Raw genomic sequence first — 27,137 nt, forward strand, 5'->3', positions numbered from 1 at the left:
TTTTTTATGGGATCAATGAAAAAATGTTTTATGTTCACATTTTCACATTTAAGGCCTGGCATAAGACAGCTTTTAAGGTCAACCAGAAGGGAAGATTTTATTCTTCTAAGCATCTAGCAACAGTGCTTGGAAGAGCAGTCAGCTCTAGCATAGCTTAATATGCCTTCTCCGTGAAGAGAATGCCTCTCTGACATCATGTCTCAACTTGTGCTTCCACTGAAGATTTTCAGGTGGTCTGTGTCTTACTTCATTGATTTCTTTTATCATTTTAGTCTCAAGCAGTTTCAAATCCTTTTTTCCTCCTGCGCTCTAGAAACAAGGAGAATAAAAACTCATAAAAATTATGTCTTTGTCTGGCATTTCCTTTCTACATAGAAAATAAGGAGCAGGTGTGGCCCCGCAGATGGTAGGCAGCCCTGTTCCACGATCTGCTGGATCTGGAGGTCACCTGTGATCGGACTACAGCATGGCTTTTGAGGATTAAACATAAGGCCTGACAAATCCAGCTGAGGGAGGGTGGAGTTATTGGGTCATGTTTCTCACCAGTAGGGGCTGCTGCACCATCGTAACAGTTCGGCACGTTTCTCCATCCGGGTGATCCAAAACAGAAAGGGTGAGAAGCCAGTTCTACTAAGGAAAGAGATTTGGGGAAGGGGAAATGACAGGAAATAATGAATACAACTAAAATCAGTCATGGAAATAAAGGAAGCTTTTAAAGAGTTTTACCAGAACTGTACATATCGGTACAGATGCAGACATGGTGTGAGTGAAATATATAATACAAAATGCTTGGGAAAGAAGCAAGAAGTATTAGTGGAGATCAAGAGTAGTACAACTTAAATCTAACTTAAGAAAATCAAGGATGAAAAAATATTTTTGGAAATACAAACACAACAGTTAAGAATGTGGAGAAATGATTTTCACCTCATCCTTATCCTTTTCTCCAAAGATAAACAATGTACCTTGACATTGCAGTGCATTTTTTTTTTTTTCCTGAGGAGGTCCCTGTTCAGAGAAATGAATCAAACATTCACGTACTTCTCTCACTGTTTATTTCTTTAAGACAGTTTTCTGTGAGTTGCGGCTCTCAAGATATATGAAAGTTGCACAGATGAGTAGCACAAGTATATGTTTGCTGAAGAGAGTTATCTGGAATATATGGACTCATACTGGTATATCATTTTAGAATCTATATTTTAGAGTGCAAACTACATTTTCTTATAGTGGAATTTTTTCTTCTGTGCATGGAATACTGTGAACTGTGACTACATAGACGTATTCCTGGAGTATCTTCTCTTCCCAGAATTTCAGAGCTGAGAGAAGGTATGAAAAACACCAAGATTTCTTTATTGATCATTCATCATACAATACTAGGAGAGAATTAGTCCCTAGATTTTCATTTTATATTAAACCCAGAGGAGATTTATTTATTTAAACAGAACCAGCCTTTACAAAAAACAGTAAATTCTTTTGTTCTGGTAATAAAAGAAGTGGAAGGAAAGTATATTTAGAATGAAGAAACTAGACCACCTGTTGACAGAATCCCATGAGGGAAGACTGCCTATAATAGAAATGCATTTGCTCTATCCAGCAGGTCAGGAATATCAGCTAAAATGTCATGCTAAATAAAGGAAAGGAAATGGAAGAAATTGTTGAGTTTAGCTTTGTATAAACACTGCAAACACTTATGTATGCATTGGATTTTCTGATATCTAATTTAAATGAGTATTGATCAGAATTCTTTTAAAATGGCATTTGGTAACTTGAAAGTAGTCCAGAAAGTCTTTATGAAATGATATGTTATCATTCCTTCCAGGTATGAACAGGGATTACCTGAAAAACTGCCTGAAAGCTAATGCATGAGTGAATCAGGTTATAAAATTGATAGCATCTGTGAAAGTCTTCAAGAATTCGGTTCACTTTGATAAAACTTATTTAGCATCTACTGAGTGTCAGATACTATGTTAGGAATTAGCAATCATTAGAGGAATGAGTGCTTTTGTCCTCAAGGAAGTTGAGAGACTGATGAAAAAGAGAAGAGTGTATTATAAACAATGGGAAAACCAAGAAGATATTCCCATAGTGCTACAGAGCTTCTGGGAGTGGTTAGTATGTGAGGGGTTTGTGTGCATTTTGGGCATCAAGGAGTGTTGTTTGAGACTTAGACTGGAGAGTCAAGGCAGCCTATGTGGAAAAGATGATGACTGAGTTGATTTTCAAGAATTAATAACAATTAACTAAAGAAATAGGGTTGAAATGATCTAAAGGGATTACAGTGCATGATCTGTTACCTTAATTTTAAAAACCCATTTCACATATAAGACTCTATGTCTTAACTTTCAGAACCTTTGATTTTAATCCCTCTAAGGGCAGCCAGATACTTCAAAGAGTAGAATTTAATCTTTCAATGAATGTAGTCAACAAATTCTCCTGTTACCTTATTTTAATGAGAGAGATATCAGTTTATTCATTGACAATTAACTCATTAGCATCTGCTATATGCCAGGCACTGTTCTTGGAATTGACTATATATTTTAATGACTGGGATTAGAGATGTGAGTAAAAGACTTTGTCTGCCTTCATCAATCTTATATCCCATTACACAGATTTAAGCCAAATCTATGACAACAGTTTTTCTAGTTTATAATACATTCTTACATGTATGGCTTTATTTATTTTTTACAACATTCCTGTGAGGTGGTGACCCTATCTGCTTTGTTCCTGTTCTTTGAGGCAATGTGACTCTCCAGCACAACCATGAATTACACAATGAATCATTAAATGTGAAGAAAAGGACCCCAGGACCACCTCTTCACTACCCTGACCTCAATATAATCCTCAACTCGGGGCTTTTCAACTTTAAGATGAACCTTATCTGTGGTCCCTTGATCAAGCATAATAGGTCAAATTCAATAAATATTTGCTGATAATATGGGCCAAGACCTGTTTAACATTAGGGATCTACTTCAGGGAGATTGCTGTGTGAGTCAGGAAGGAATACTGTCATATAATCTCAAATAAATGTCTAATTAAACACTGTGTGTCTTTGTCTGCTTTGTGCTAGTTTAGCAAAATACCAGAGACTGGGTAATTCATTATAAATATCAGACATTTATTACCACTTTGGAGACTAGAAGCTTATAATGAAGAGTCCCATATCTGGTAAGGGCCTTCAGCATTCTGCAGCAAAAGACAGAGGCAGGAGAATGGGAGAGGGCAAGAGAGAAAGTGATACAGCTAGCAGCTTCAATCCCTTTATAACAGAGGCAAGGGCTTCATGCCTGAAATACCTCCCATTACGGTACACCTCCCCAAACTTTTGCACTGGAGGTTAAGTTTCCAAAGCAGCTTCTAGGCTGACACACATTTAAACCATAGCATTGTAAAAAAAACCGTAAAGGAAAGGCACATTGTGCTCTGAGGAGATATAATGGGTGTGAGAGAGAAAGACAGAAATTCACTCCAGCCAGAAGAAATAAAGTGAACAAGGGACAGAGGCACAAAGAAGGAGTGTTGGTGTAGCCTGTGTTGAACAACCCAAGGAAAAATGTATGAGAGGGCAATGAAATTGGAGAGGCCAACAGGGACCAGATCATGAAGGGCCTGGCAGAATTTTAAAAGCCACTGGGAAGACAAGACAAGATTTGAAGTACTATGAGGGTTGTAGCATAAAAGAACAAATTGAAAGGAATCAAGAATAAATGTAGAAAGACCAGCTAAGGATTAAGTATAGCAATGCGGGGAAAGATCATAATAGCTGGACTAGGGTGGTGGTTGCAGGGAGGCAGAAAAATGAATGAAAATCAGAGATAATTCAGGACTTAAAATCTCTGAGCTCATAGATAAATTGGATACAGAAGATAAAGTTTACTTATAAATTTCCGAAGTATGTAAAGTATATCACTGAGAGAAGGAACAGTATAAAAACAGACTGTGGGGAGAAAAGAATTTCAGTTCATTTGGGAACATGATGAGTTTAAAAAAAATTTTATGCCAAAGATATTTTAAAGAGGAAAGCTAAGTTTGTGGGACAGTTGACCAAAGAAGAGGAAAGGGGTGAGCGTCTACCTTCAGAGTCATTAATATATGCACCATCCCTGAAGCTACTGCTATGGAAAATATCACTGAGAGAAAGAGGAGGCTGAGAAAGGGTCTTGAAAGTGATGCAATTGGAAGAATGATTTAGACGAAAATAAAACAGCAGGGCACAGGACAATGTAGGATTTGTCACTCGAACTGAGGAAAGAGTTTCTGGAATGGGGGTGTGGTCAATCCCAGGAGCGATTCTCAGTGTTTTGGTTTGTATCTAGATGCCCCCTCCAGCCTCCTCTGGTCATAGGTGGGGCCTTTCAGAAGTTGCTGGATCCAGGGTGTGTATTAGTGGGATTAAGGATGTGATGCTGGGATTAATGGTGTGATGCTAGCATTAAGGGTGCTCTACCCTTGTGTGAGAGCTGCCTGTCCCAAGGAGGGCTATCCTGGATTGTATATAAAGAACAGAAAGAGGACTGATGTTGTCACTTGCTACTTGTTGCTTTTGTTGCCTTTTGCTTTCTGCCTTCCATGCCATGCACTGTTTTTTCTCCTCTGCAGTGCCTCTCTGCCATGCCACCTTGCCTCGGGGCCAGCTAACTATAGACTGAAACCTCTATAAACTGTGAGCCAAAATAAACCCTCCCTCCTTTAACTTTGGGTGTCAGATATTTTGTCTCAACAATGAGGAAAAGCAGCTCACACACTAAGATATCAAGCAGGGTGAAAACTGAAATTGTCAGCTGCATCAGGCCTGAAGTGGGTGACAAAAATGAGAAACCAGAAGCATTTCATTGCCTGAGAAGCCAAGGCAAGTTGGAGAGGGCCAGAGAAGCCAATGGCTACCTAGAAACCAATAAGCCTGGACCTCTGTATTGAGAAATCTAGCTTGGAAGAGAAGCTGAGAAATACATTAGCTAAAATTAAGGTGGAGTTGTTGCAAATATGTCCTCTATGCTGCTTGCAACTTAATTTTCCCCTGTTTCGTCTTGGCTTGGTTTGTCCTTTTTGTTCCAGATATTGCAGGGTGCTTAGCCGATTTGAAATCTGGCCTTAGAATTTGAGAAGTGTTTAGGGTGGCCAGATGCACGGGAGTCCAGAAATATCCAAAATATTCCAAACCAAAGGCAACTTTCTCAACAAGAGAGATAGGAGTGCAAAGAGTAACAGAAAGAAAAAAAGAAGTAACATATTTCTAACTTAAGTAGAAAGCCAGACCTTATCAGGAAGAATTCTATAGCTCAGATGCTGTACATGTCCCAGAGGACCAAAACACTTTTCACTGGTCTTTTTGACCCAAGTACTACCATTTTTCTTCCTTTTCTTGCATTGTCAATATTTTTGAGCCCTATAGCTGTGCCTCCTCCCCTGCCTCCTTCATCAACTCTCTATCTTCTGGCTTCTGCTCCAAATAATAAACTTTGGAAATACCATGACTTTCTAATGATTAAATCCAAAGCTGTTCTTCATGCATCTTGCCCTTGATGAGTGTAGGATCAGATTCCACTCACCAAGTCCTCCAGGTTCTGCCTTTATCTCAATACTGCTCAGCCATGCCTGTGTCTTCCTTGTCCTCTTCCCACGCCATCTCCCTCAGTTTGCATTAAAGCTCTGCCCTCTACCTCTGTTCCCTTTCTTTCTGGAAGACCTTTCATAGCTCCAGCTGTCACTTCCATGCAGATAACTTCATAATTGATCCCAGTGGATGTGATACTTCTCCCCTTCTCTGACCTTTTTCAGTCAGAAGAGTTAAGTGGTCATCTGGATTGCTGCAGAGGTTCCTACCCTGACTGATGGTCAGAAACATTCTGCTATAGAATGCTGGACTCTACTCTCACAGATCTTAAGGTGATTTCCATGACCAGCCAAGTCAGAAGTGTTGGACTAGAGAGACAATTATCCTAGTAATTGACCTAAGGTCCATTGTAGTCATAGGATGACATAGATTGATTCTTGTACTCTCTCCTCTCCCAGGTTGGCACTGATATTTAATAAGCAATGTGGCCCTGTAAAAGATATTTTATTTATTCCTCAAGGATCAATTTTCTTATCTATCAGTGAATGTCAAAACATCCACATCATATTATTGTTGTAATGAGTAGGAGAAGTTAGATGTGTAAGATATGCTGCTTAGTGACATATATGTACTGGGTGTTTTCTAATTTTCTCTGTCCTTCTTGGCACATTCTCCACCCCACTAAGAAATTGATTTTCTGTAAGTGTCACTTTTATTTTGTCATTCTCGCTCATAACCTCAGTGGTTTCCCATTACCTTTAGCAAGGATACTCAGAACCCTGCTTCAAAAGCATATACGTTTCTTCAATAGCAATTTGTGCTGTTGAAACACCTTTAATTTCTGATTTAGAACTCTTCTAATTTGAAGTAGAAAAAATTCTTTCTAAAGGTGTGGATATCAATTGTTCTGAATTTTAGATCATATCCCTCAATTCCACAATGTTAAAAAATAATTGTTATTTTCATGCACGTCCACAAAAATACATCTGGTCCTCTATAACAGAAAACCGCACACTTATAATAAAAATATTAAAAGTAGTGGAAATAGCGAAAAGCAATTCCACTGCACAAGTATATGAAATACTTTATCTACATGTATTTCTCTAGCCCAGTAACTTCTGGGAAAGGGGCCCTGAGCAATTCAGTCAGGTATACCTTGGCTCTGAAATATATTCCCACTAAGCTGTAAATGATTGATTTCAGATCAGTCTTTGAGCTGATAGTAGGAAGGGAGAGAGAGCATGAAAATTTTGGATGCCTGAATGGAGTCAGTGGTGGTAGCAAAAATAAATGTCTTACTAGCTTGGTTTTATTGTGTTGGCCTCCTTCAATTCATGCAGATCATTTACTTTTTATATTGTCAGGTGTTTGACTCTGCTTTTCCAGTTCCTCTTAATGATCAGGGTTGAAGAAGACTGTTATTAGCTATTTGGGGTGTAAAAAAGCTTTTCCTAGAGCTCTCTACACTTGAGGTCCCTTCCAGATAGGCACCGAGACTCTTAAAATGAAAGCAGCTATTTTTAAATGTTCTTGTTCTATATGCATTTTATTTTTAGTTGCTATATTTTGTTTCAAGGTGTGTACCCATAGTATATTAATAACCATGCCTATGGACACACATACAGTACCTGTGTGACAGCCAAGCTTAATTTTCAACTTCACTCTATCAAAAGACTCCTGAGAGCTGATGCGATCCTGGGGGTGCTGTGCTCATTGACCTCTAATGCTCACAGTGGGTTAATAAAGTGGTGAGGATCAGGTGGGAGGGGGGTCCATGGGGGCTGTATCTCCTGCTAGCACTCTTCTCCTAGGCTTTGCTTCCCAGCTGTCAAGAAAAGCTTTGCTCTCCCATGCTCTTTTGCTATGTTGTTTCTGATTTAGAGCCTCTTTCCATGGCTTGAAAGCTCTGAAGCTGCTAGCCAAATAAGCCTCTCCATTTTTAAGTTGTGGATCAGATATTATTTCCTGTAGCCATGTGGCTTGTACAAAACAAAACTGTCATGAAGGAGGACCCATGTCCACTTGCTCACCCAGGAAAGGTGAAGAGCAATATTAAGGCATTGTTCTTTAAGGGGGACTGCTAATTTGGTTTGGCCCAGTCACTTTGTTTCAAATTAGTCCTCCTGGAGTGAAAACGTTCTTATTATATTTTTTTGATAGACATAAAACAAGCTCTTTGAAAACGATAAGAAATGAGAATAAAGTATAGGAAAGATAATTATTCATAAAACTACAATCTAGAAATTCTTTAATTACTGGAAAGTATTTCACTCTATGAACATGCCATAATACTTATTATCAGTTTTCCATCAATGGATATAGAGGTTGTTTACATTTAAGAAACACTAATGCACAATTCAGTGAATTGTATTCTTGTATAACAGTCTTACCCCTATATTCACATCTTCCCTTTGAATAGATTCTCTTATGTATAGCTTCTCATTGAAGGATTACATTTCTGAAATACTTTTAACATGTAGTTTTTAACATACTTTTCATAAAGGCAGGTATAGATCATGTAAGACCTTGTAAGTAGGTCATTTAAAACTGTCTCATATTTAAGGTGAGGACAATGGTGAACACATAAAAGTGAATTTGAAATATCTTTATTGATCAGTGTTTGGTAGCAGACAACAGAACACTCTATGGCCTGTTTCAGCAGAAAGGGAGTTATTGTAGGCATTAGGCAGCTTACAGATGGTTTGGAAGGGCTAGGAAAACCGGTTCTAGGCTGTCTCCAGGAAGAGCAAGAGCATAAGACACATTGCTGTCATGGCAGGCCAAGGAGCTGCTGCATCTGCAGCTATCACCTCTACTCAAGAGCCACACTGCTTTGCCGGATCAGGGGCTTGTGTTTTATCACGAGGAATTTAGAGACAGTTAGAGAGCAGGGTAAAATTTCCCAATTCTGACTATAGAACGGAATCACCTTGAGTGCTTTACAAAAGCACCAAGACTAGGTCAGCACTCCAGAGATTGTATTTAGTTGACCAGGAGCAGGTCAATCAAACCATTATATTAAAAGCAAAACCATAATATTAAAAGCAAAACAACCACAACAACAGCAACAAGCTCTGGGTGTTACTTGTGAAGATTCAGAACCATTCCAGAGGGACCTCCACACGTTCTCCACAGCATAACCAAATTACTTCTACGCCAGTATGTCAGAGGACCTCTGTGGCTGTTACTGTGTGTACACACTTCGGCCTTCTAATCTGGAAGATGGTTCTGCTTGGAAATTCTGTACATAAAGGCAGATGGAGAGCAGATTGGCAAATGTAACCCTCAAGCGTGTCAGTCTCTGTCCCCATTGGCAGGAGGAGGGCTGAAGTGGTGTTAGGAAGACAGCTGGGGATGGAGCAGGGGCTTTGCCGGTACTGTAGTTCAGGACACCTTTAGTGAATCACAGATGATTCAGAACCCTGGTAATGAAGAAAGGAGAGAGAAACCTACTTAGAGAAAACATTAGTAAGCTGAAAAACTGGACCTGGTCATTTTAGACATATGGTTGATAGAAAGGGAAAAACAGGGTAGCTGGAGTACGGGCTTGGGTAGATTGTTGAATAGCTGGACCATTCATTTTGGGAGGAACGATTGGAGTTGAGGTGGAAAACAACAAACTGTTAATTGTGTTTAATAGTTCAGTAGCTAATTCTGAATCTTAGAAAAGGGATATGAACTAGATATGGAAATTTATAAATAAATAACTTTCAGATTTTGCCAAATTCCCGGTAGTGAGTAAAATCATTGAGGCATTGGATCTGAGGAAGAAAAAATGAGAAATATCAATCTATAAAGCAAAGACAAAAGAAGACTGGCCCACATAGGAAATCATTTCTGAACTCAAAAGTCAAGAGAATAGACATGTCTCCAAAAAGGATATACAGGTGGCTAAGAAACACATGAAACACTGCTCTGCATCATTAGCTATTAGGGAAATGCAGAAACAAATCACAAGGAAATACCACCTCACATCCACCAGAATGGCTACAAAGAGATAACAAATGTTGGCAAGGGGGCAGAGAAATTAGAGCTTTTTGCAGTGGAAAATAAAGTTTGACATTGCTAGTGTAGTCACATTGAAAAACTGGTTGCAATTTCTCAGAAAGTTAAACATGAGTAGCCACGTGACTCAACTCAAATCTTTGGTATATCCCTCTGTTCATGAACTTAATTTGTTCTATAATTTTGGAAAAAATGGCAATGTTTGTAGTGTGTGGGAAAGATGGCTGCCATATTTGTCACCCAATGCAGAGTTTGCAAATAAAAAAAAAAACCATTTTATCAAGTACTTCTGTTGGTGAACCAAATTGTTTACAAACAAAAGTGCTTGTGAATCGAGCTGCCACTGTATAGCCAAAGGAATTGAAAACACACTCACACAAAACCCTGTACATGAATGTTCACGGCAGGGTTGTTCATAATAACAAAAACTAGGAACATCTCAAATACTCATCAATTGATGAATAGACTACTAATATGTAATATACCAGTTCAGTGAAATACTGCGCACCTATGAAAAGGAATGAGATTTTGATACATGCTGTGAGATGCATGAACCTTCAAAATTTGAATTTAAGGATAAATATGAAAGGCCACATATCATATGATTTCACTGACATAAAATATCCAGAATAGACAAAGCCATACAGATATCTTGTTGATTAATTTTACCAGGAGAGGAAGGAACAGTGAATGTCTGTTAGTGCAGCAGTTTTTTCTTTTTTTTTTTTTTTCTGGAGTGATAAAATGGTCTGGACTTAGTGATGATTTCTGCCTAGCTATGTGAATATATTCACTCATTGAATTGTACACTTTCAAAAGGTAAACTCTATGGTTTGTGAATTGCATTTCAATAACACTGTTATTTAAAATAAGTGAAGAAAGCTTTCAAGAAAATATTTAGAGGTCAACATGTCGATTGCTGCCCAAATGCCAAGTTTCTACAGTAACAAATAATTTTGACTACAGTTGTATTTTTGTGATCTGAGGGTGCAAAAAACACTATGAGAAAGTACAGTGAGAAAGTATAGACTCTGAAGATAGGTGGTACTTCCAAGAGCTTGTCACGGGAAAAGGAGGAGAGAAATAGGGCAGTACTGGAGAGAATATCAGAAGGAAAGTTATATTGGGCTTTGAGATATTATTTTGTTTTCACCTGGGCAAGAAAGAGACTCAAACATGGTTTGATGGTGGTTCAGAAAATCCAGTAGAGCAGGACAACAGGAGTGAGAGGAAAATATACAATCCATGAGAGGTCTGGTGGTAAGGCTTTCAGTCTGAGAAGGGTAGAACTCGCTTTGAAAAAAACTGTGAGAGAGGAATAGGATGTAAAGGTGGTGGGAAGCTTTGAGTGGGCCAGTGGATTTGGGTTTCTGGTAGCATTCATTCATTCACTCATTAATTCATTAATTCATTCACACACAATACTATTCACTGAACATCCATACTGCCCTAAGAACAGCAGACATTGTCTGGGTCTATAGAGAAGAAAGGAGAGGAGTAACAGGTCTTAGTGAAATTAATGAATAATAAAAGGAATATGATTTATTGCATATTTCCTCTGTATGTCTTGCTAAATGTAAAGCATTATATTAGCCTTCCAATAATTATTTTCACAAGGAAAAACAGATGCTTAGCATGATTAAGAAACTTGCTCATGTTCACATATCTTGAAGGTGGCAGAATTGCTATTAGACAGGGCAGCAGAATCCAGAGCATTTGTTCTAACTGTTGAGCTCCTTTTTGCAGCTACAAGTATGGACGGATAAGTGAGGGAGAGAATTGGAAAGATGGGAGTTGTTGTTACTAGACTGTAATGTTTGCATTTAGGAAATCAGATCAGAACACTGTAAGTGACAATAAGGAACAAGGGTCTTCTCACATGCTGCTGATAGAAAAACTGAAATGATAGAAATAAACAAATTTTTGAGAACAGTTTTGACATATTATCTACCTGTAAGATCAACTTTCTGGGAAAGATAGGAAAGCTGAATTACATTATTGTTCAAAAGCTCTCTCTCTCTCCCTCTCCCTCTCCCTTTCTCTCTCCCTCTCTGTAAACCATCTCCCCAGATGTTAATCAGATGGCTCACGATTTTCCCTGTGGGAAAAAAAAGAAAATTCTCATACGGTAGTAAAAGAATTTCACATTCTGTTTTCATTTCTTGATGAAAACTCAAGAAAAACTAGGCTCAATCATGTTCGGTTTCTGATGAAGTTAATGACTTTCTCAGTGAAAAATAAGATTTGATGCCAATATATAGTGATACAGTTAGCAATGATTCAGATAGACACATGGAGCTTGTTTCTAGCTATCAAAAATATCAAGCATTCTCCAGATTCACATCCTTTTTACTTGTTTCTTTTACTTGGAACATTCTTCTGATAGACATCTGTATAGATCACTCACAACTTCCTTCAGAGCTCTGCTCAAATGTCATCTTCTTAGAGAGGTCCCCCAATTTCCTCTTATAAAATGTCACCAAGTCCTTCCCTAGTAGCTGTTATCTCCCGCACCCTGCCGTACTTTTCTGGAGGGTACACATTACCATTTGACACAATTGATGCTTGCTTGTTTATTGTCTGTCTGTTCTGCAAGCATCTACTCTCCCTGATGCTGAGGTACAATCAGCTTTGCTTGCCTGTTTCTTGCAGCACCTAAAACTGTGTCAGTTCCTACCAGTACAGATGGATGCAGCATCTATCTGTACAAAGTAAAGTGCTTTTGAGAATGGGCAGGAAGGAGGGATGTGTCTTCCCAGCTGTTGCCCTGCACTGCTGTCTCCTCACTCCCACTGGAGGCTTCTCGTGAGCCCTTCTATTCTACCCATCACCTCTCTGCCAGCCGCTTCCCTCTCCCCACCCTATTTTGCCTCCGGCACAAATAAAGCCTATTTATTTCTCTAAGGAAATACTAACACTACAGTAAAGCCAAAAACAATAGTTTTGGACTGTTTCTAATGGGAGGCTCTCATTATGGGATGGCAGAGCAGGAAAAGAACACTTGGAACTCAGTTCATTTGTTATTATTTGTCACAAGGGGTTTCTTGTTGGCTTCTTCCCTTGACATCCTACACATCCCAAAGGCTGGTACAATCTCTGACCTTTCTTCCTCAGATTGGAGCCTCCCACTTCCTGCCTTTACTGAGTCCCAAGCCCACAGAGAGCAGACAGGACCAGTTAAAATTGCCTCCCTTTAGAAAGAGTCGAAATCTATTGTGGCTCTAGAGGACATTCCCACATCTCCTCATTAAATAACATTACTTGTGATTACAGTACAAGCTGACCCCAGAAGCTTTCGTCTCCATCAACCAAGTGATTCTTGGAGTCTGTTCTCCACCTTGATACAATCTGTCACCTATCACAGCCTCCTCTTAGAAATCACAAGTAGTTTCACTTCCAAAACAATGTGCATGAGTGCTCTCTCTGCCTTTCTCTAGTTTTGCATCACAAGAATAAACCCGCCTGTGTGTAGAGTTGAAGGTTGTGAGGAATAATCCCAGAAAAACAGAGACACTTGTAGTAACTGTTAAGAAACAGATAATAAATGACATTGGTTTGGACAAGAGTGTACAGTGTATGGAGCAAAGTGGAGGAACTGGAGACTTATTTAAGGGGTGCAGTCCAGAGTAGACATGGGACGAAGGGTGAGGGACACTGAGGAATCAAAGATAAACTTTGATTATTGGCTTGGCAATTTCTCAGTGGTGCTCTAACGTTTCCCAGTCAGCTGTTCTTGTAAAAGCAAAAGCCCACTTTCAGGCAAACTGTTCTACTTGTTGGCTTCACACTTCCATTCATATAAAACTTCAACACAGGACACACTGGGGCTTCTATGTTCCATTTCAAAGATAAAAACAAAACCAAAGGATTTAAAAAGCTTCCCTATGATCTTTGAGACTTTCTGCCACTTAAAATCTATACCTAAACTACTACTGATCTCTTTCATTATTAGGAAGAGACATTTTACACAATTTTCGTCAATAGCAAGCCGACTGTAGACATTACAATATAGCTTTCATGATGCCTGTGTCACTTGATGGTGTACAGTAGATCAAGTACAGTAGATCATCTAGACCATTTAAAATAAGATATTATCCTTGTAATACAGCAACACTTTTTATTTTAGAGAGACATAGTTCAAAATAGTGAAAAAACCCGCTTAAATCTTTTCAGCACTTCCCTGACCCTTTGAAATATAGTTCACAGACCTCACATTGGAAGCTTTGAGTGCTTATCAAGGCAGAAGTGCAATTGTTTAAGGAGAGTTTGAGGATGTAAGAATTAATCAGGTTGAGGTTCCAGGGGACAGCATTGAAACACTGGACAGGAAAGAAGAGAGTGAGATAGTGCTTGGTGGAATGAGCAACAAGCAGTTTGGGGCTTCAAGGCCTGGGCAATCACTAGCAAAGGCAACTGGAGTATGAAGTAGCTGATCTGAAGCTTGCCACAATTCATTCCGGCCATTCTCTCATTGACGGGGAAAAGTATGCTTCTCAGGAAATACCCAGAGCTTAGATTGATTGCAGCATCCTAAGAAAGCTGGTGTCTCATAGATGGGAAATTGTGGCCCTGGGGAAAAACTAAACAGGGTTCTTTATTGATTCCTTGGGGTCCTAGGGGCAGCTAACACATTGTGGAAGCATTTTAGAATTGTTTAGTGCTTATTTCTCTTAATGTTTCACCTTGGCCTCCGTAAGTCTCCTACAAGGAGGGGGAAAAAGAAGTTCACTGTTTCTGGTTTTCACAAGTCTGGAAACCAGAATGATGAATTCCTTACAAAATCAAACAGATTCCCTTTTCATAGCTGTTACCAAAGTACCTTATGGAATTTATGTCTCTTCTGAGAGTCTCTCTTTATTCCAAGCTGCTGGAAAAGATTGTGCCTGCTTTGTGGAAAGGATCTAGGCAAAACAAAAATTTATTTCTTTTACATTTACTGGCCACAGTGATTCTAGGTGATATTTATGTTTTTCATTCCTATCTTGCTCTATTCCTTTCCTCCCTATACTTATATTTAACAAGTTAATATTTGCAAATTTGGTTAATAGTCAATATTTGCAACTTTGATTAATATTATATCTGTGTTTCTCTCTAGACTACAAACATCCACAGAACAAAATTCATGATTATTCTAGTACCTTTTCTATCCCCAGTACCTATCCCAATATTTGGCGTGGATAATTGTACAATACAATATTTCTTGTACAATTAAATGTATGCTGAAATATTTTACAATTTTTCTATCTTCCTGTACATGTTTTTAATGAAGAAAACTTAAATCTGTTCTTAAAGCAGAATATTTTCTCACTTGAGCTGGGAATAGGACCATGTGTACAAAAAACAAATTGTGCAAAATAGTTCATGGAGCATGTGTAAGTAATTTATGAATTAAAAGAACCTGGGTATACATTTTTCAAGTCAGATATTTCCGTTGTCCAATTCTCACTGATATTGTTTTATTTTTCTCTTTGGTGGTAGAGCTGAATTTCTGTTATTTATTTCTAAAGAAAGGGCACATAAAATATACAAAAGAAAATGGTTAACTATTTGCTATGATTTGAACGTGTTCCTCAAAGGTCCACATTTAGACATGGACCTTTGAGGGACACATTCAAATCATAGCAAAAAGTTAACCATTTTCTTTTTTAAGAAAGAAAGGGCTGGTCCCTTTAAACATGGACCTTTATAGCTGGCCATATTGGCAAGTGCTGTAGACTTTGAAGAGATGAAGCCTAGTGGTACTCACTGAAGTCCCTTGGTGCATACTTGAGGGAGTTTGTGAGCCTTTGCCTGACTCTATTTTGCTCTGTTTCCCTGTTTATGATGGGACCACTGTGAATAATGATAATTTCATTTCTTCCTTTTCTATTCTTACTCCTTTTATATCTCTCTCTTATCTAATTGCTCTGGCAAATGTTTCCAGAACTATGTTGAATAGGAGTGGTGACAGTGGAAATCCTTGTCTTGTTTCTGATTTTAAAGTGAAAGCTTTAAGGTTTTGTCCATTTAGTATGATGTTGGCTGCTGGTTTGTCATAGATGGCTTTGATTGGATTGAGGTAAAGACCATCTATTCCTATTTTCTGTAGGGTTCTTATCATGAATGCATGTTGAACTTTGTCAAAAGCTTTTTCTGCATCAATTGAGATGATTATGTGATGTTTGTCTTTGGCTCTGTTGATATGGTGTATTACACTGATTGAGTTGCATATATTGAACCATCCTTGAATCAGACCTGCATGTGTAAACACTGTATTGTCTCACTAGTGTAAGAACCTGAAAGAGTGAATAAAATCCAGGAGGTACAATAGATATTGTGAAAGGGAAGGAAACTGCTCAAAAGGAAAGAACAACTGGCATGAGAGAAAAGAGAAAAGAAAGAATGAAGGGAAAAATATGTATATATATGTATACACAAGATAGCTAAGATAGTTGTACTACTGATTTCTATCACTTTATTGAAAGGAACAGTTAATGTTTAATTGTTTGATCAATCTTACATGCCTATATTTGTGTATCTGAGTCACCAATTTGAAGATATCATTATGTAATACAACAACCATTGTTAATTTCTTGTCACCTTGTCTGAAATACTGTATTGCTTGTTTTGTTTTTGTGCTATTTTGTAGGTGTTTGTGTGTATTTTGATATGTTTTTGTTCTTTTATCTTTCAAAAAAGTGATGGGACCACTTTCTCCAACACGTACTCCTGTTAATGCCGACCACTGTCCTTACTCAATAGACACATGCCCAAATCACTGGTCTGTTTGATTTATGAATTTAAAGTACCAAACCATTAGCTAATAAACCTTTTCTCTTTATAAGTTCATTGCTGCAGGTATTTTGTTGTAATAGCATGAAGTTAACTAAAATAGTATTAGCTCTTGGGTTTATTTCTGACACTAAATGTGAATTTGGCTGAGTTATAAACTGAGCCTAAGTCTTGTAAGCTATAAAATGGGGAAAAGCTCATATACCTATTTTTTTTTTCTGGGAAGAATATTGTCAGACTAAAATAATTATACATAAATTACTTTGGTAAAAATTATTCAACCTACAGATTTCTTTTTGATTTTATATACAGTAAACACTTGAATGATAGAGAATGACTACAGAAGTGATGAAATTGATGGCATCTATCTATTTGTACTTTATAATAGCCAATATTGGGTTACATGTTTTATTACATTTTCTTATTTAATTCTAAAAAAATGTTAATTTCCTTTTCTATCCCATCTTTTTCTTCTGTCATTTTTTCTTGAAACTACCTTACTAAAAGAGGTGACTTGGTAAGCCTTTAGTCAATCTATTTTTCTTGGGGTCACTAATGGACTCTATGTTGCAGATGCCAGTGGTCACTTTATCCCTCATCCTATTCAAATACTCTATAGCAGACAATAGTAGATTGCATTCTCTTCCTTAAAGCATTGAATTCATCTGGTTCTAGCATACTAACCTCCTATGACTTTTTTTTACATTACTATTATCTTCTTGACATATAAGTATTGGAGACCTCTAGAGTTCAGATGCTTACTCTCTTTTCTATTTGAATGTATTGACATAAGAATCTCAGTCTTTATAGTTTGAATACACTGCATTGCCTGATAATGCCAAAAGTTTGAGATACATTCTCAGCCTCTTCTCAGAATATATACTAATATATCCAGTGTTCTCTTTAGTATTGCCACATGGATTTCTAATTAATATCTTTAACAATACTCTTTTCAGTTCCTCTCCTTTCTATGTATTGTTAGATTTAGTCTTCCACATTTCAGGAAATAACACTTCCATTCTCCCAAAATTATGAAATAAAAAATATTTTTCACAACTCATAACCTATTAGAAATTATATTGTACCTAATTTCAAATTCATCACTAATTTAATGACATTTAGCTACTCCCAGGTGCCCTCCTTGCATTTGAAGCTTGCATCATTTGGGGGGCTTATTGTGTTATTGCAATGGCCTTTTCTTGGTCTTTTTGTATCCACTGCTGTTTCCTTGGAGTCTGTTTTCTACATAGGAGCCAGAGTGATTCTTCGAAACATAATTGGAACTTAATAATCCCTCATCAAAAGTGTTCAGTGATTTCTGTCACAGAATAAAATCCAAAATCTTATTATGGCAGAAACATTCCTGTATGAGTTAATTTCTGGAAACCTTTTAAATTCAACTCATAAATCACTGAGCACCAGTTTCACAAATCCTTTCTACTTACTTTTTCTCAAATTCACCAAAATATCCCAGCATAGACATCCCAGGATGCTTTCCCTCTGCTTAAATGGCTTTTCCCTAAATATTCACTTGATTGCTTCCTCATATGCTTCATGTGTCTGATCAGAAAATTTCTTGTGTCAGTCAGTTTTCCATTATTGTAACAGATACCTGAGGTAACGTGGAAAAACAAAATTTTTAATCACAGACACCAGAGATAATTGACTTATAAAGACAAAAGTTTTACAGTTTTAAAAGTGTGAGTCCATGGTCAATTGGCCCATACCACGATTAATCGTCAGTGTCAACTTGATTGGCTTGAGAAATGCTAAGGAGATTATCAAAGCCCACTTCTGTGTGTGTCTGGGTGGTTCATGAGGACACGATGTGGGGGTTCTACCTGGCCTCTTGCCCTTTCCTCTTTTGCTTTTTCCTTGCTCTGGTTCACAGTGGTGAGCAGCTTTCTTGGGCTCTGCCTTTCCACCATGGTGCTTCTGCCTCGGAGCCAGGCAACAGTGGACTGAAATGTCTGAAATTGGGATAATATCAGCCTCCCCTCCTTTAAGTTGTCTACATCAAGCATTTTGTGCCAGCAATAAGAAAGTAGATGAATGCAGCCCGAATGCTTTGGTTAAGGTAGCACACCTTAACCCTGGGGACAGCATGTGGCAGAGTAACACTGCACACCTTATACCCAGAAAATGAATGAAACAGAGTAGAAGGGGCTGGAGTCCCACTATCCACTTCAAAGTCATGCCCTCGGTGACCTAAAGACCTCTTGCTAGTCCTCAGCTCATTATATTTTTGTAGTGGTACTAGGGATTGAACTCAGGGACTCACACTGAGCTACACTTCAAGTCCATTTGTTAGTTAGTTTGTTTATTTATTTATTTTGAGGCAGGGTCTTTCTAGTTCCCTAAATTGTAGAAGGCTGGGCTTGAACTTGCAATCTTCCTGTCTTAGCCTCCCACAGAGCTGGACTTACAGGCACGCATCATGGTGTTGAACTGGCCCTACCTCTTAAAGTTTCTCCCATCTCCCAATGGTGCCACTATGAGGAGCACACCTTTACCACACGGGCCTTGAAGGACTTCAAAGAAATAAACTCACAATCCTCATTAGAGGCCCTTCCAACTTTTACTCTCATCTGATCACTATCAGCTTATGTAGAATTATTTTTTTGAAATAATTAGTGCTGTCTGAGATTACATTTTGTTTTAACCTTTTATTATAAGCTACACATAGGTAGTACACTATCTAGAAGGGCTTGGCATACAGTAGCACAAAATAAAAGTATGTGCTTTTTAGTATTTGGAGATGCCTCTGTGGGCACTTTGACCTTCTTCCTTTCGTTAGAACCACAACTGAGACTCAGAGTGATCTGGTCACTTTGTCAAGATTATGTAACTAGTAAATGGTATAATCTGAGTTTAAAACCTAATCTGATAGTGAATCTCACACTGAGTCCCTATGCCATATTGCTTTCCTTTTTATACTGCGCTGTTTTCACTCAATCCACAATTATCTTGAAAAGTCAGGACCCTAAAGTTTTCATAAACATTTGCTAAATTTGTCAGAGTGTTTATATGTGTGCTTACATTTCAGCATTTGTTGCCTTTTTCACGACTTCCTCAAGGTTCACACACACACACACACACACACACACACACTCAACAGCATATGTTTCAACTTCCCCGAAGGAAGATTTAAAGAGAAGAAAAACACTTCCAAAACACATCGATGCAAAAGATTGTTTAAAAACAATCAATGACACATCACTGACAATTGGATAAATGTACAGCTCCTAAGACTTTCAGACCACCAAGTGAAAGTAATAGAGTCAGATGACTTTTATCTCTTTGATCGCAGGTTCAGGTTTAGCATAGGCCTGAAGCAGTGCTTAAACCACAGCACTGTTACAACAGGAGCTATTGACCTTCGTATTACAGAGGGCCTCATACAGTTATTGAAGTGGAGTTTTACTGATTTTTAACACAGAAAGATTCTTCTTAGAGTAAATCCAGCAGCTGTCTTTTTAAAGATACCCTTATGAAATGCTTTTTTTTTGTCTTTTAAATAATTCATTTTTATTTTGCTCACATTTTAAGGGAAAACTTGAGTATGAAAATCAAAAGATCCTAGTTTTGTCTGGGGTATGTCAATGTTTGGATCAAAGTTAAGAGAAAACCAACCTTATATCATCTAATACCAAGAATTGGATGTACAAAGATACATGAATAATTTTCCCTTTTTCTATGGGATAGGATAATAACAGCATTTATGGAATCCTGCTTGTATCACTACTAGTTTGTGGTAGTGTGCATTACTTTTGTGTGTGTGTCAGCTTCTGAATGTGTAAATTGGTAATATACTATTGCCAACCCATACGTTTTGATGAAGTTTAGATGAGAAATGCCAAGCACTTAGTGGGATTGCTCAGGAGGTAGCAGCTATTGTAGTATGTGTATGACCAAGGGATCCAGGGTTTCTCTCTGTGGCACCATCAACATTGTAGGTTAAACAGCCTTTATGGTAGGGTGCTGCACTGTGGAGGTAGGCCTCTAATCACTAGATGCCAATGACAGCCCCCTTCTTCCTGGCTATGATAACAAAAATGTCTCTAGACATAGCAGATGCCTCCCTGGGTGGCAAAAAGTGCTGAGAACCACTGCACTGGACTACTACAACATATACATTACCTTATTTATTTTACACAATAATTGCATAGGGTAGGAAACAATGTGGTCCCATTATTACAAATGAGGAGGGTAGAAATTAGGAATGTTGAATATTCACCTTGACATATAGCTAGCATGGACTGAGCTGCTACTAGAATCTGACTGTGCCTGAGAACACAGCCTGGATAGTGTTGGTTGCATTGACCTGAATTTAGATTGTCCTTGGTAATATTTCTGGTGATTGCTTGTTCCTGTGCAAAATGCCAAGAAGTCAATGTTTCATCCCATTTCTGCTATTCCTTAGCTCAGGAATCTATCTAACTTTGTAGTCCTTTCCCCTTCCTCTTATTGCTGCTCTTTTCTTTTGTTTCAAAGAAGAGTTTACCTTTCTACTTCATCATAGAAATGCAATAATGAGCATGGCTTGCTACCTCTTCCATCATTTGCACAGGCAGTTTAACGTTAAAATGAAAGTTTCAACTCTTCCCAGCAACCAGTACAATCTTTGGTTCTGGTACTTGTCATTGAGAGTAACACTGAGTTGCCCTTTGCTTCAAAGTTTATTATAAATTTAATTGAGAAGAATGAATTCAGAAAATATCATCTAAAGAATTTGTAGTGTTTCGAGGATAGAGAAAGGAAAGATAAACAAAATAAATCGATCAACCTTTCCTCGCTTAAAAAGTAAGGGTAGCTCCTAAATAGTATGTGAGTATGCTGAATGTGGTCTTTCCTAGATTTTTCTTGATCTTAGATTTTTAAATTTTATTTTATTTTATATTTTGGTACCAGAACTCAAACTCATGACTTGGTGCTTGCCAGGCAGGTGCTGTGCTGCTAAGCTATATATCCCTTTTATTTTTTAAAAATGGTACTTATCTTTAAATGAAAATTAAAATGATGTATATTTCTAGCATGTAACATGATAACTGAAATGTGTATTCATTGTGGAATGGCTCAGTTGAGCTAAGTAACATAACCGTACAGGTTCTATGTTCAATGATGCAGATTTGTATTCAGGTAAGAGGACTCGGAGAAAGAGATCAGGGTATATTTTCTGTCTTTGTCTTACCGAATCTCTCTGCTACAGTTTTCACTTTTGTGGCTCCCATAACATTAATATGTCATGAATTCTCCTCCTATCTCTGGTCAGCTCGTTGCTGTTTCCTTTCTTAGTTGCTTTTCTTTCAGGAATCTCTAAAATAATTGTGCCCCAGGGTGGGGTCCTCAATTCACAGTTCGTCTCACCTTCTGTATTCTTTGAGCAATGTTATTCCACTTTAGGGTTTCAGATAATAGCATTTGTCTGTGGATTCCAAGTCCAGGTCTTCAGCTAGGGATGCACTTTGAGACTCAGACTCACTGGTTCACTTTCCAGCTCAGTACCTTTGCAGGAATATTCCATAGTTACTTGTGGTACAAAATGCTCTGCTTAAATTGACTTATTTTTCTTAATTGGTACCACCATCTTCATCCAATTACTTAAGCAAGAACTTGGGCTTCATATAGAATTTTGCAGACTTTCACCTCTTTATTTCCAATCAGCAAATATGGATAATTCAAAATGTTCTTAGTTTTTAAATACAGGGTTTCCCTAAGCAATTCAGGGTGGCCTTAAACTCACTTGGTAGCTCAGGCTGGCCCCCAACTCACAGTGATCCTCCTGGCTCAGCCTACCGAGTGCTGGGATTACAGTATGTGCTGCCGTGCCTGGCTGATTTTAGTTTTAAACATATTTTCAGTTCACTTTTTCCCTCTGTGTATTTATCATTATCATTATGAGGTGTGATCAACAAATAATGTGCATATTTAAATATTTAAAAAGCTATTATAGTAAAAGACACATTGCCACTAATCTTCCTCAAAACACTCCTTGCTTCAGACACACTTATCCCACCATTCTTGCCACCTTCTGAAACAGTTCTGGAAATCTTTGTCTTTAGTTGTACTGTCTTGGCTGCTTGGATGGGCTGAACTGATCAAAAATGTTTACCTTTCATGGTCATTTTTACTTTGGGGAGAAGAACTAGCAGTCACATGGTATCAGATCCAGTGAAAAAAGGGGAAGAGAACACACTCTAATGTTTTAGAAGCCTGCCTTTCTGTCAGATGGCACTGGCTAACATTAGTCACTGTTTTTTAAATCATATATTATAAAGACACTCCTGAAAGAAGACACCCAGAACTGCTTCAGAAAGTGGCAAGAATGATGGGATAAGTGCATTCTTCCAAGCAAGGGGGAGTACACTAAGAGGGGTTAATGGCAATGAGCCTTTTACTGTAAAAATTTTTAAACATGCATCATATATTTTCATCACCCCTTGCATCTCTCATCAGAAGTGCTGCCATGATTTCTCAAAAGGTTATTAAGGCAGCACAATTTACAATTTATTCACAATGACTTTGAAATCTTTCTTGATGTGGCTCCTGCTTATCTTTTTGTTATTGGCACTTGTCTTCCACTGGGTACTCAAGTAATAGTGAGTGGCCTGTGATTCCCTAGGAGTGATTTGCCCCTCTTTGCCTTCGCTCTGTTGCCATTTTTATCTGAGGTGCTGTTGTGGTTTGTGTCTGGGCATCCCCCTCAAAGACACATGCAATCATGGGGCAGACCTTTAGCTTTTATGATTGATCCATGATCCAACGCTGAGATTATGGGTGTGAGTGCTATACCCGCCCTGGGGCAGATAGTTTTCATATGTAAGGGAAAGAAAGAGGCTGCTTGCTGCCACTCCTCCCTTTTGCTTGTTGCTTTTGCTATCTTCCACCACCATGAACTGTTGCCCACTGCCATGTGCCACTCTGCCTTGGAGCCAGCCAAGCACGGACTGAAACCTCCACAGACTGTGGAGGTTTAAGCTAAATAAACCTTTCCTTACTTAATTTTGGGTGTCAGGTATTTTGTCTCAGCAAGGATAGAAAAGTAACCAAGACAAGTGCCCTTTTCCCAATGATCTTATCCAGAAAGTTTATGGTGAGCCTTTCTGTTCTTCCTCCAATAACTCTCTCTGTCTCTCTCTTTTTTTTTTCTTCCTCCAATAACTCTCAATCCTCCAAAATAATTATTCTGGGCATCTTCTTATAATTACCCTACCATATTACTACATTATCATTGATTCTCCTTTCTTTATCTCTTATCTTTACACATGTTCTTTATATACACAGCCACTTCTTCAAAGGTAAAGACTTCATAAATATTCCGCAAAAAAATGACACATATCTCACTAAGTTGGTAACTGATCTACTAGCAGTCTCACTGCACTGATCCAATGAAATTTACCAAAGGGGCTTTAAAAACAATAATCTTTCAATGTAGTTAAACTTTTGTGGTATATAGGTGAATGTTAGCTCTGATTGATAAATTAAATAGAATACTATAATTTTTATTTACCTTTCCACCCTCACTAAAGCATCAGATATTTTCTTTGCTTATGGCAGAGACCCTGGCTTGTCAAAGTAGATGTTGGTGTAAGCTGTTGTACAATAAGGGGATATATATGACCAGTGGAATTGAATAGGAAAGTGGTGCTGGATTCAAGGCCAGCATTTTTGATCAAATCTGTTTGCTCCAATGTACTTACCTTGAGGCTATAGCCATCAATATTATCTCTAGGTAAAGAATGGGAGGTAGATTCCATCAATATGTACAGGTGTGTGCTTCAAACTTTTTATATTAAACAGCACTTCTAAGTCACAGAATAAAACTATAAAAGGATCATTGCAATTTTTAATTAAACATTGTGATCTCAGTGAATTAAAATTGTACGAGAATAAAAATATTTCATGCAATTTTTCAGGAACAGATTGAAATATTGGAAAACACCTGTTCTTTAGGTTCATAAATACATCTCATTATTACTACTTACATTGCTATTGAATATATATTCAATATTCCTTTCATTGTTGATTAAATGTGGGCATATTTTTAACATATACTATATCTTTGTATAAGGATCATATACATGCATAAAAGTAACAAGTGTTTTAAAATGTCATTATCCTTAATAATAAAAAATGTGTCCTGTATGTGTTAAAACTTTTAAGTAATAATTGCTTTGTGACATATGCAAAATTGTTGAGTATATCATTTAATGTACATTATGAAATAAAATTGTTGGGGTTTTTAGGATATTTTGTTATTGATTTAGAAGTTTCATGTTTGTTTTTTTTTTGTCAAAAATCTCTCACTAGAGGTGAAAGACATTTCCACATCTATAAATAGTGTCATAATGATGTCAAACTTGACTCAAGTGGATCAACAAGGCTTTATGCTTCTTGTTTGTACTCATTTTTAGTGATCAGCCACTGAGCAAGACAGTATTTTTGTGACACTTTCAATCTATAAGACTGAGTGAGCTGCTGTTTACCAACATCTAGCCAGAGACATTAGCATGAACAAGCTGACTCCTGTATGGCCTGGTGCCAACTCTGGGTCATGGGTGTGAATGCACGTACCTCTTACGATGAGCTGTACTATCTTTATTTCCCAGACAGCAAACAGCAGAAAGATCTCACACCATTAGCATCAATGTGAAACAAATACCAGCTTCCTGCACTCCAGGCTCCATTCTGGGAAGGGAAGAAACACTGAAGGCAGAATCCATGCACATAACTCCTAAAAAGTAGAACAATCTTTCTATGGCAGTGAACAATGCGAGTCTTTAACGTTTCCCATGTCCATATCCTGTCATGACTCTACTATCCTTACTATTTTGAATCAAGATGAATCAAGGTGAATAAATTGGGGCTACCAACATACTCATTTTATAGTGGCATGATTTTCTTTTCTAATGATTTATAGCTATCTGCTGCAAAACAACTTGTGTTTATTCATTAAAACAATTACTTTGATTTTCAATCATGTACATTCTCTAAGATCCACTAATATTAGTAATATTTTTGTGCATGTGTATTAAAGAGGGAGGAAAAGAAGATTATCATATTCTTTTCTGTGTGAAAGTTCTCTCTGTTCTCGGCAGGGAAATTAAACTCTTAGAGCAAATATGACCCTGAAGACCTGCTCTTAAAAGAAAAAATATATTATTGCATTACTACTTCTTGAGATTTCAAAAAAGTAGTTCTGATTGCAAATCTCAGCATAATAAGTGCTAAATAGCTCTCCTCTTTACATCTGGAGACTCTTGCAGTTCTTTGCACTTTTAGTCTTAGATTAGGATGATATCTAATCAATTTATTAATTGTTGATGGTCCAGAACAGCTTCCAGTAAAATTTCATCCAGCTTTCAGCAAAGGTTAAGTGACTCTGGGAAAGAATATAAATATTCTCTAAATTTCGGGCTACACAATGGTGGAATGAACACATGGAGATTGAAAAATGGTTATTTGCCTTATTTTAGTTGAAAACAAAGAAAAAAGAAATGGTCCCATTATTTGAATGTATATTTTAGAGTGAACTAAGCTAGTTATTCATTAAGATACAAACTAAGGCTTGAACAAAAATAATAGGTTTTTGAGGAAACATTATTCTTACTTCACACTTGAGGAAAAGATGCATACCCGACTTTTGCTGGTTCAAAATGATGAGTTCTGTTTGCTATTTTCATTGTTTATAAAATAAAACCATCAAAATCACTTTTTCCCCCACCTTCCCCCAAGGAAATAGTTGTTTTATCATTAAACTCAGGAAGTAGATAAGTGCTGAAATAACAGAAACGGATAGGGTTGTATATAAATAAGCCAATTTAAAGTAATTTAGTAAAGGAAAGGCTCTATTGCTTGCTTAATTTTTTTCCTAAACATTTTATTTCATTGTAACATGCATTTGGCCTACGTGTTTTAATGTTCTTTTCCTGTTTACACCCCCTCCGGGGTTTCAGTACACTAAATTCAAAAATCATTGCCTTTCGGGAATTCATTGGTATTTAAAAGCAGATCCCAACATCTTACAAATTGCAGTTGTAGTCTCTGTAAGGTAATGGTCAATAAATAAGGGAGAATAAGAATACTAAAGCTAGATTGCATGAAAACAAAGAAAAAGAGCATACTGCATTCTTTCTCAACAAACAAAAAAGCATAATTGAGAAAAATTCATTTTTATGTTTCCTTACATTAGATGGGACCACTGAGTGAAACATTCACTGATGAATTACTCCTGTAATCTGTGTAGGAAAAACAGCTACTGGCAAATTAAAGAGTCCTGGAACGGAGCCATGAGAACTAAATGGCTAAAAATGAAAACAGGAAAACATTTGAGAGTATTCTACAGAATGCAGATCTTTCAATACCTCCCCCTTCCCACTGGTTAATTCATCGTCATGGAAACAGAATTTATCAAAATGTTCTTGCTCACTCCTAGTGATCCAGTGAGTAGACATGAAGGACTGGTGAAAGGTAATTCAGGCCAAAGCAATTTGTGTATATGATACGCTGCAGCTCATAAAGTGGTGAATTTTCAATGGTGCCATTGTGTCGTTGAGCAGGTTTCTAAGTCTCAAAGGGGTCACTTTTTTTTGTTGTTGTTTTGGTTTTTGTTTTTCAGTCTGTCAGACAGAAAACCCAAAAACCTTTGCTAGTGAGTAAGCCTGGTTAACTAACCCCATGGTTAGTGAAAGTGATTGAGTTGAGGTTTTAATTCACCTTTTCCTTTCAATTTGTGTTGTGTCCTTCCCCCTCCCCCGTTTCTAAAGGGTGATCAAATCCAGGACTTGGTAGCATTTCTTTGGTTCATTCATCT

The 27,137-nt window shown here is 37.6% G+C and overlaps 1 long non-coding RNA gene across 1 annotated transcript; it reads right to left on the reverse strand.

Moving 5' to 3' along the window:
• On the reverse strand, nucleotides 1-26,639 carry LOC102006203. The gene is made up of 5 exons (XR_259340.1): nucleotides 26,512-26,639; nucleotides 24,899-25,012; nucleotides 21,692-21,829; nucleotides 17,770-17,936; nucleotides 1-309 (listed from the first exon to the last, which is right to left on the reverse strand). It is a non-coding gene; the product is annotated as an uncharacterized LOC102006203 (long non-coding RNA).
• Between the last annotated feature and the right edge of the window lie 498 nt (nucleotides 26,640-27,137).

The sequence above is a fragment of the Chinchilla lanigera genome, unplaced genomic scaffold (assembly GCF_000276665.1).
Source record: "Chinchilla lanigera isolate Chin_1 unplaced genomic scaffold, ChiLan1.0 scaffold00003, whole genome shotgun sequence".
NCBI lineage: Eukaryota > Metazoa > Chordata > Mammalia > Rodentia > Chinchillidae > Chinchilla > Chinchilla lanigera.